At 37.0% G+C, this 9,646-nt stretch overlaps 1 long non-coding RNA gene across 1 annotated transcript; it reads right to left on the reverse strand.

The window, feature by feature from the left end:
• Positions 1-5,011: 5,011 nt before the first annotated feature.
• LOC118801309 lies at positions 5,012-6,315 on the reverse strand. The gene is made up of 3 exons (XR_005006490.1): positions 6,203-6,315; positions 5,780-5,869; positions 5,012-5,596 (listed from the first exon to the last, which is right to left on the reverse strand). It is a non-coding gene; the product is annotated as an uncharacterized LOC118801309 (long non-coding RNA).
• Positions 6,316-9,646: the final 3,331 nt, after the last annotated feature.

Below are 9,646 nucleotides of genomic sequence, written 5' to 3' on the forward strand. Positions count from 1 at the left end.
TCATAATGTCAAACCAACTTAGAAATATACAGATATTTATTCTCTCTTTTGTGCAGAGTTTATTTTGGTAACAGTAATTTATTTGATAATGATTTTAATATTTCAATAAATCTATCAAACTCTCGCCTCTCACCGTTTGACCTGTTTGTTTCTGTGTGTGTTTATTTTGAGGATGTTGAAACATCGACGTTAAACATTTCTTCCTGTAACTGTGTGACACTCCTAACACTGCAGTTCAGTGTACCAGTAAAAACAGTGATGAGCAGCTGTGCTGTGTTTTTATATTTGTTAAATATGATTATTAGAAAGTGCAGTTTAGTGAGTGTTGTGGTTGCAGATTGTCTCCTTTCATTTCACCATGAAACTGCAGCTGCACCAATGAAGCTACATGCTGTTTGCTGATTCTGATGCCCCTGCTTGAAGGTAAGATACAGTGTCCTCAAAATGACCCAAAGTCAGAATCAGACCTAATGGGCATCTCTGTCCATTATCGCATCAATCTAAGCTCATCAAAACCAGTCAGGAAACTGTTTGCCTACTTGAGCAACTGTTTTCAGGAAAGTGTTTGCCTACTTGAGCACAGGACAACAAAAACAAAAAAACGAATTGTTAATCATGGGAGCACAAGAAATCGTGGAATCATGAATAAAAGAAAATGTGCACACAAATTGCAAAATGTTCCATCAACAGAATTTTTACTGGGGTTCCATAATACTGAACAAAATTCAAACAAATAAAACGATTACTGTATTTGTGTTATTGCACAACTTATTTCCAATGCTACAGCTGAGAGGCAAGAGGAACTTGCAATTGCATTAGATGGCATAAATAACAGAGTGCAGTGTTGGGTGTTACACAGCTGAAAGTAATCAATTTATTTTTCTTATAAACCTTTGGTGCAGATTGTTATTAAGTCTATGGAAGTGCAAATTAATAAGCTTCTAGGCTTTTGTTAACAAGTAAAACATTTTAACACCATGGTTAAATTTTTTAAGTGCTTTTAAACTCGAGTAGAGAAGTTTGAAACGATGCCTCATGTACATTCATGATATTAGTAAGTGCAAACAGCCAATGAGCTGCTCTGCCGCCAACCAATCAGCTCTCAGTAGCAGTAACGCCACCGTCCTGCTGCCCAAATCCTTTTTGCTGTAGAGAAAAGGAAACATATGAGTATGTTTTCTTTGTTTTTTAGTGAAATACATCTCTCTACTTTCTAACATCAAAGGAAGGTTCTGGGCAAGTGATTAGAAACTATTTTAGTTTTTTGTTTTTAGCCGTTTAGCTCCATTTACTCCCATTCATTGAGGACTTGCTTGCGGGTGCCCTCTGGTGTTTTAAAGTCATGGAAGTGGCCAGGTTCCTCAGTCGGCTTTGGTAATAGGTCCTTTTCATACTCTGATGCTGTAAAGAGGAAACTGCCACATGGGTGACAACACATCTGGTTAGCCTGCCGTCATTTCAAAATATGGAAGTAAGGTGCTTCACACGGTGTCCTCCTTCCTCATATCTCAGGCAGTGATGTAGACTGATTCATGAAAGAATGTACACACACAACATACTAAGAAAAATGAAGGACAAAAAAGGCTGTTCTTCGAAAATTGCATGTCAGCTCAATTAGTTAACCTACTGAGCTAACACAGCTACCCTTAACTAGAAATTGTTGGCTTGTATTTAGAATACAATGTATAATATTTAAATATATTTAATATATTAAAGTTTTTATACATACATTTAGTTCCAATTGTCGTGAATGAGGAGGTGATAGTGAGGGCCAGAGTGTACACATCAATTAAAAAGACTGACATACCTCACAAAGTACAGGTTTGACAGTTACGGCTACAAACAAAGAGAGAGCTGCAGCTGCGGCGTTACTATACAGAGTTGGTTATCAAAGGACATCAGCTACTAGCGCTAACCAACAAATGAGTTCAAATCTGCGGTCGCAGTGCTTTGTTAGTTCAGGCTGCTTTTGCAATATCAGAAAAAACTGCTACACTATGAGCTTCTGATGAAGGTGAAGTCGGTTTCTATGTCATGTACTATTTTAAATGGTGCTGCAGTCACATTCTGGGGCCTACATGCCGTTAAAGGTGACTGCTGCATCATTCAAGGTGGAAAGGAAGTTTGTATGAGAAGCCGACTTCAGCCCTGTAAACATTCATGTTTTGTTGTATGACAGTTAATCTTTTTTTTGATAGTTCATCTTTAAAGTCAGAAAGCTTAAAGGTATTCCAAAAAACAGGGCATCACCTCTGACCACGAATCGACCTGAAGGAGTCTTATAAACATCACTCACTGCAAAGTAACGGCTGCAGACATGAACGCCAGCGTTTACTCTAAAGTTAGGACCCTCTACCCTTTGGAGTGACTGGATCCATTTCTTGATCTTAACATGTGCTTGTTTGGAGATTTATGAAATCCTAGATATGGCTGCTTTTATTTATATTTGTTAGGCACTAAGGAACACAGCAAAACACCTTGAAGCTGGACCGTGCCATTTGTTTTGGTTTGAACGGAAACTAAATTATCTGCTAACAGAAACCGACCCAGAAATGTGAAAGTAGCCTATAGTGTACCTACTACAAAAGAGAAGAAAGAGGCAGAGCTGTAGACAGCAGTGGTCTGTGAGGCCATTAAATACTTTGTGACATGTGGACGGAGAATTCTTTTCAATTATATTACCAGTGAGAGAAACTAATTGTGTCTCCTTTGAACTATTTGCCAAACCCCCCCTGATTTCCGATGGTACTGATCTGTTTCGTCCATATCTGTAAGCTTTCAGAGAACATGCACAAATACAAATGACATGCACGCAGAGTACAGACAGAAAGCTACGGAGCCCCACTGGGGACATCCTGTATGGATAAAAATAATGTGTGGCTTTATTAACGTGTGGGAATGAGATCCTAATGCATGGCCACAACTTAGTAAGGCATGGGAATGAGATCAGGGCTTACTAAGTCGTGGCCATGCATTATTTTTATTTATACAGGATGTAACCCACGGGGCCCTGTAGAAGCCTCCATCTGTACTGCATACATCTTTTTTAACCCTGAAAAAGAGGAAGTGCTTAACCCTCCTAGGCTGTATACACCTGCTGCCCCCTCATGGTAAAAAATGAGAAATACCAAAATCATTTAAAATCCCACATTAATAATGCCCTTTTACACTAAAGCAACACATCATTACTTAGACTCAACCTAATGTCAAAATGCTAAGAAGTTGACTCCTGCGTTTTGTAACTGATGTGTCCATTGTGTCTGTCTATTTATTGTAGGTCTGTTACAAGTACTGCATAATCACCTGATCACAATTATTCAAGCTCAGCTGAGTGTTTTTCCACAGTTGGCTCTCACAGTCTGGAGATATAACATTTAGAGGGCAGTAAATAAGTAAGCTTTGTATATTTGAGCTGTGTCTGTCATCACTTCGAAGCTACTAAGTATCAACAGCTAAGAAGTAATATATCTAATCAATTTGGCCACTGTAGGCTTGTACTTTAATAGCTGCAAACAATAAACAAAAAAAGACAAAACGATTTCCATATAAACAGTTGTTAATCACAATTGTTTATATGGAAATTAATCATCAGCTAAAGTGTCGTGATTGTGACAGGCCTAATTCATTGTGAGGGGGAAAGACAGAGTGAGAATCAGAGGTGTGGCAGAGGCAACAGTTAAAAAATGAAATAATTGCATATTTCACAATATGCATTGGAGATGCATACATAATAATGCCTTAATAACATGTTTGTTTTGTATTTGTGAAGATTGTCACCTTTACATTGTATCACATATTACAGCCTGTATGTATCTCAGGTAATGTTAAACCTGTATTTGCTCAAAACCTAAGTTGTTAATGAGATGTTACAATGAATGTATTACAATTAGAAATCTATGAAATGACTAAAAAATAAAATGACTAAAAAGTGGCCAATCAGTGTTGTCCTTACTCTTCTTGTTGCAGTGTGAATGTTACACCCTCTAGTGGTCCAAGGTGGAGAACAATAAATTCAAAAGAGATAAAGAAAGATGTTAAGAATAAAACACCTACAGCAAACAAACATTTCTTTATCAAATCTTATATATAATGTAATGATTTTGTAATATCTTTACAGGGGAAGAACAATGCAATGGGCAGTGCATCCACTATTGTGTTTAATCAAGAGAGTTTTGACACTGATCGCTCCAGTTTGGTCAACTGTCTTATTTCTTCTAGCATACTAAACATCTATCACTACCTAAAAAGGAAAAAGGACATAGACACTGACCACAGTGACAACAAAATTGTCCATAAACATGCTTCCAGACATGCAAGTAGAAGCATTTGCAATGGCCCTCACAGTCCCCTGATTCAGCATCTTTGAAAAGCAGGTAGATTTTTAATATGTTGTTCACGCAAGATGGCTATAGAACTAGAAGCATTCTGAAAGAAAAGTGGGTGAAAATTCCTAAAACAAGAACAGAGACAGCTGGTTAAAAAAAGCTGTGATACTGAGTGTTACTAGTACCAATGTAACTTTTACACATGCATCAATTAATGTATTTTTTCTTTTTTTTTAAAGTTTACTTCAAAAATCAACCTACAAATATGTAGTTTGGACAGGGTGCCTAAACTATTGCATTTAACTGTAACAATGCATCCTTGTCACTCATCATTCTTTGCTAGAATGTATATGATATGGGCCTTTAATCCAGAGAAGTAAACCTTTACAGAAAAGGGGTAATAGCTAGGCATTTTCACATTATTAATATATTACAAAAATAAATACAATAAATAGGCAATGTGGTCATTTTATTATGCATAGATGATGTTAAACAAAGCATATTATCACTGGTTCAACATATGTTCTACCTTGTTTCAGAGGTCAGTTTAAAGCAGGCTCAGTCGAGGTGATTTTAAAAGATGACATTTATTTATTTACTAAGCCAATTATATATGCATTTTATTTTTTTTATTACTTTATTTAAACAACAGCCTTTTTCCCCACAGATGATAAAACACCCCCCTTTCCACCATAGGTTCTACCACATTTTGGTAATTGTAATCCTACAAAAGCTAATTAAAATAAGTGCTTAAATAGAGCAAAAAAAAAGTAAAACACTGTGTTATAATACGTTTACATAGTACATATTTGATTCAAGCTTTCAATTGTTTTATTTTGCAGGTGAGAATTTTTTTTTTGGGATCTTCATCTTTCTGTAGACTTTTGATATCCCACATTTCTCATCATAGATTAGATCAGCGTGTACGTAGCAGTTGCAAAACACATTGTACCATTAGAAAGACTATTAGGCTTACCCTGGAGATGATTTCAGTCGCTAATATATTTCATTAGAACTCGAATATATCATAGTCTTCAGTTAATTCCTCTTCTGCCCATTCAGGTTCCTGAGCATCTGGTTGATCTTCATTTAAGTCAAACCTGTAATCATAAGTGTCTGCTTCACTCTCACTGTCTGTCTTGTAACACCCATCCAGCTGTGAACAAAAGCCTCCACAGAGTGATAGCTTCACCATGTCGTTGCACTGTAGATAAGTGTGCGGTGTCCAGTTTTCTTCTGTGCATCTGGCAGCTGAGTTGCTGCATCTCAGTCTTCAATAATGAACAGGAAACATTAATATTAGTATCAATATCCATTCGTGCCCTCAAACACAACCGCCACTCAGTGTCATCATCATCAGCATTAAACAGTGCTGTATGTTTATTTGGCACATTGAACATGTTTTGAAATGTATCAGTGAGATCAATGGGTAGTTAAAAGGAGAAAGAACAAACCCTTTCAGAACCACAACGCAGTCACGATGCTTCCACTTCTTCTTTATTTGTAAGATCGCATCCTCCATTAACATGTGCAAGGTAGTCACACTGAAACACAAGACAGCTATTGTTTTAGTCTTTACAGCACATAATGCTGTATTTCTTATTCCCGGTTCTGGAGTACGACTCCCTAATCAGCTCATTAACAAAGCAGCAAGAAAAATACTGAACAACGCAGGCCAGGGGTTCTCCAAGACCAGGACGGAGAATCGCTTCATCATGCAATCATTACAAGCTACAAAATCAGACCTCATAAATGTAGTGAGTAAGAGGTGCTAATAACACTGTACTTTATGATACAAAGTTTTAAAATTGAAGTATCTGTTACAGTTACTTTGCACATGCATGACTCAAAGACATCAACATGAAACCTATTCTTACCAGATTTTGTTAAGACTGGGACAGGAGCTAAAGGAGAGGATCCTGGTAGCCCAGCTCTCAGTCAGGTTGCCTATTTCCAGCTTCAGTTTCTGAAGACCAGGAATACCATGGAGGAAAGAGACCAGCTCATTTATTCCCACATCATACTCATGTGATCTACAGTAAAAGAAGAAAGGAAACATTTATTATTAGCAATGAAAACTTGAAATGTAGTAAAGAAAAACTGACAACTTTATAAAAAGGTGTTTATATAGAAGTGACTGCATATAGTCGCATGCAAAAGCTTGAACACCCTTGGTCAAAGGACATATTTTGTTACTTTTCTAAGTGAAAATAAGTTAATATCTCCACTACAGAGAACACACTAAAATAAAGCATTTTTCTGCAAAAGTTAGGGCACAAATTTACATTATTTGTCAAGTTTAACATATTGGGAAAAAAAAATAAATAAAAAATATAAAATGAAGAAAATGTCAAACGTTTGCACAGGCCATTTTATGTTTTATTTCTTTTTCAATATGGCAAATTAAGCAAAGAAACAGTTATTGTGCATTAAAATGTGTAGAAGTGGAGGATGTGTTAACTTGTAATTTGACCAGCAGCAGCCAAACTTTTCACACAACTGTAACTACAAGTACAAAGACTACTCTTACTTGTCATTTAACAAGTTGAGACATCGCATTCTGTGAAGAAGGTCAGGTCCATTGATGTTGAGGATCTCAGAATGTGGTACCGTGAAGGAAATGAGTGAGGGCGTGGTTTCTGTGTAGTTTGCCTTCTGGATTTTAACACTGACCCTTAAAAAAACACAGAAAGTAACCAGAGACTGGCTGAAATGTGGTAATTAGAAAAAAGTAAAACCATTCAGTGGTGCTCAATGCTACTGCGTGCAGATAATGTTTTGTGCACTAGAGTTTGAACAGGGGAGGGGTTGTGTGAATACCCTCACACAAGGGTAAACTTAAGCTTACAACTAAGTTGCAAATAAATCTTAAACCAAAACTTTGCTTGTTTGCAAAAAGTGATTTCAGAGCCACTCGGTTCTACCTGATGGAAATTGTTTACCTTTAGTGTTTTGTGCTTATGATAATTTTAATAGACATCAGCGTCATTAATTAATAACATTCTATTAAAAGACTGGTTTACCAAGCGTGACACTGAAGTATTTTCACCTAAAATCAGTTGATAAAGCAAAAGTCTTGTTACAAAAATTCTAACAGGACATTAGAGCCATAATTAGTCTTTTAGTACTTTTACTTTCGATACTTAAGTACATTTGAAGGCAAATACATTTGTACTTTTACTCAAGTGGTGGTCTAAAGTGAGGACTTCTACATTTACTGGAGTAACATTTTACCTTGGGTATCTACTTTAACTCAAGTACATGATTTCTGTACTTCATCCACCACTGGTAGTGGACATGTGTGATATGTTTGAGCATGAGTGATATGTTTAGCATTGGTATTATACTGGACCTCTGCTTGGGGGACTGTGGGAGCAGTGGGGTGTAATTTCCCTTAAAGTGTTAAGCAATTGTTTTTATGAAACATATTAACAGAATAATAATGAAGGAAGTTGCCAACCAGTAACAATGACGAACGGTATGAAAAAAATAGGTTTTCCCACTTGCCTTACCGAGATGTATTGTCAATGAATTTGTTACTTTTCAATGTACTGTAACAGAATACACTGTTCTGAATGTATCCAGTATTCAGCCATCACTACTTTTTTCAAAGCATTTTGTCTAATCTTGCATATAATCTAGGGCACTGAGCTGCATTATTCCAGTTTAAAGGGGACCTGTTATGCTTTTCTGTTTTTTCCTTTTCCTTTAGTGTGTTATGTAGCTTTTTGTGCATGTAAATGGTCTGCAAAGTCACAAAGACCAAAATGCACACCAGAAGAAGAAACTCTCTCCCACAGAAACCACTTTTCTCAGCTCATTGGAATTCCAGCCCTTTTCTCTGCTACAAGGTGATGGCACCCCGTAACGTCTCCTCATTGCTGCCTTCCAGCAAGCTTGGCACACAATGCACAGAACGATAAAAGAGAACTTATCACTCAAAAACACACTGCTCCAGTCTAGCTTGGATCAGTTCTACCAACTTGTTCTACCTTACCGACCAATCAGAGCACACTTGGCTCATCGGGAGGCGGGGCTTAAAGGCATAGGAGCTCTAACAGAGCGTTTCAGGCAGAGGGTGAATGGGGATGTATGAGAAAAATATTGTGTTTTGGGAAAACTGAAGCATGTAAACCTATTCTAGTAGACCCCAAAAAATAAAACACTGAAAATGAGCATAATAGGTCCCCTTTTAAACTGGAGAACGATAAAGCTTGAGCACATCTCAAACTGCAGAGATCATTTTGATTTTCAAGCCAGCAGCAGCCATTAACACAGAGAAAATACATGTTCTTAGCAGCCGTGACCTTAGACTGTTCAAGAACATCTGATGAGTAATGTTCACACAAGGCATGTCGTGAAACAACCAGTATATAGCAAGGAATTTTACGCTTTACCCAGCAAACTGAATTGTATTTTTTTTTACTTCTTAGGGGACCCACCAAGCTTGCCTGCTGATGACTAAATCAATTTTTACTATACAATAATAGATTTGAATTAATTAACTAAAAGAGTATAAAAAACATTTGTATTGATACAGAAATGCTGTTAAATGACTCCTGTCCTGTAATGCTTGTGGAAAAAACTACAAGGATAAACCTTAAACTAAATTACTGTGAAAACAGAATCTATAAAATATAAGTCCCTTCTTAGTCAGACTTTCCACCAGGGGACCACCAAGACCTCCGCCAGAATTCAAATCCTGTTGCTCACCACTACATGCCAAGTATTTGTATATTTCATTTCATTTCATTCATAAGAAGGAAGAGAAGAAGCCCAAAAAATGCAACTACATGCTATTTTGAAAGAAGTTAGCGTTGTCAAAGCAAATGATGTGATTACTCTGACTGAAGAATTCTGAAAAGACTGCTGCTGATTGCAAAAAAGGGTGGCTACAGTAAACCTATAAAAGTAATGAGCTAGCTCTGTTGTGACTCACTGTAGTGCTACTGCGATTGTGGTCATCACTGCTTAAAATATGAAAATATGTGGCAGCAGCAGAAACAAATGTCATATAAAAGGACAGAAAACTGATTCTTTAGAGGAGATTATTATTTTAGAGTGAACATAATTGGCTAGGAATCTGACAGTATACTTGATAGTTAACTGGTAAGGTCAAACACAAGAAACAAAGACTGATTCAAAAGGCTTACGTGGAGTCTGTGTGGTTTCTTTTAACAGTGAAAGAGGAGCAGCCACTGTCCATGGTGTCCTTCTCCAGCAGCAGGCTTTTGGAAAGAATACATAATACATATGATCATATTATTTAGTAATATGGCTTCTCAACCTGAAGCACTAGCATCGGACTATACAATAGCATG

The sequence above is a fragment of the Colossoma macropomum genome, unplaced genomic scaffold (genome assembly GCF_904425465.1).
Source record: "Colossoma macropomum unplaced genomic scaffold, Colossoma_macropomum, whole genome shotgun sequence".
Classification (NCBI taxonomy): Eukaryota; Metazoa; Chordata; class Actinopteri; order Characiformes; family Serrasalmidae; genus Colossoma; species Colossoma macropomum.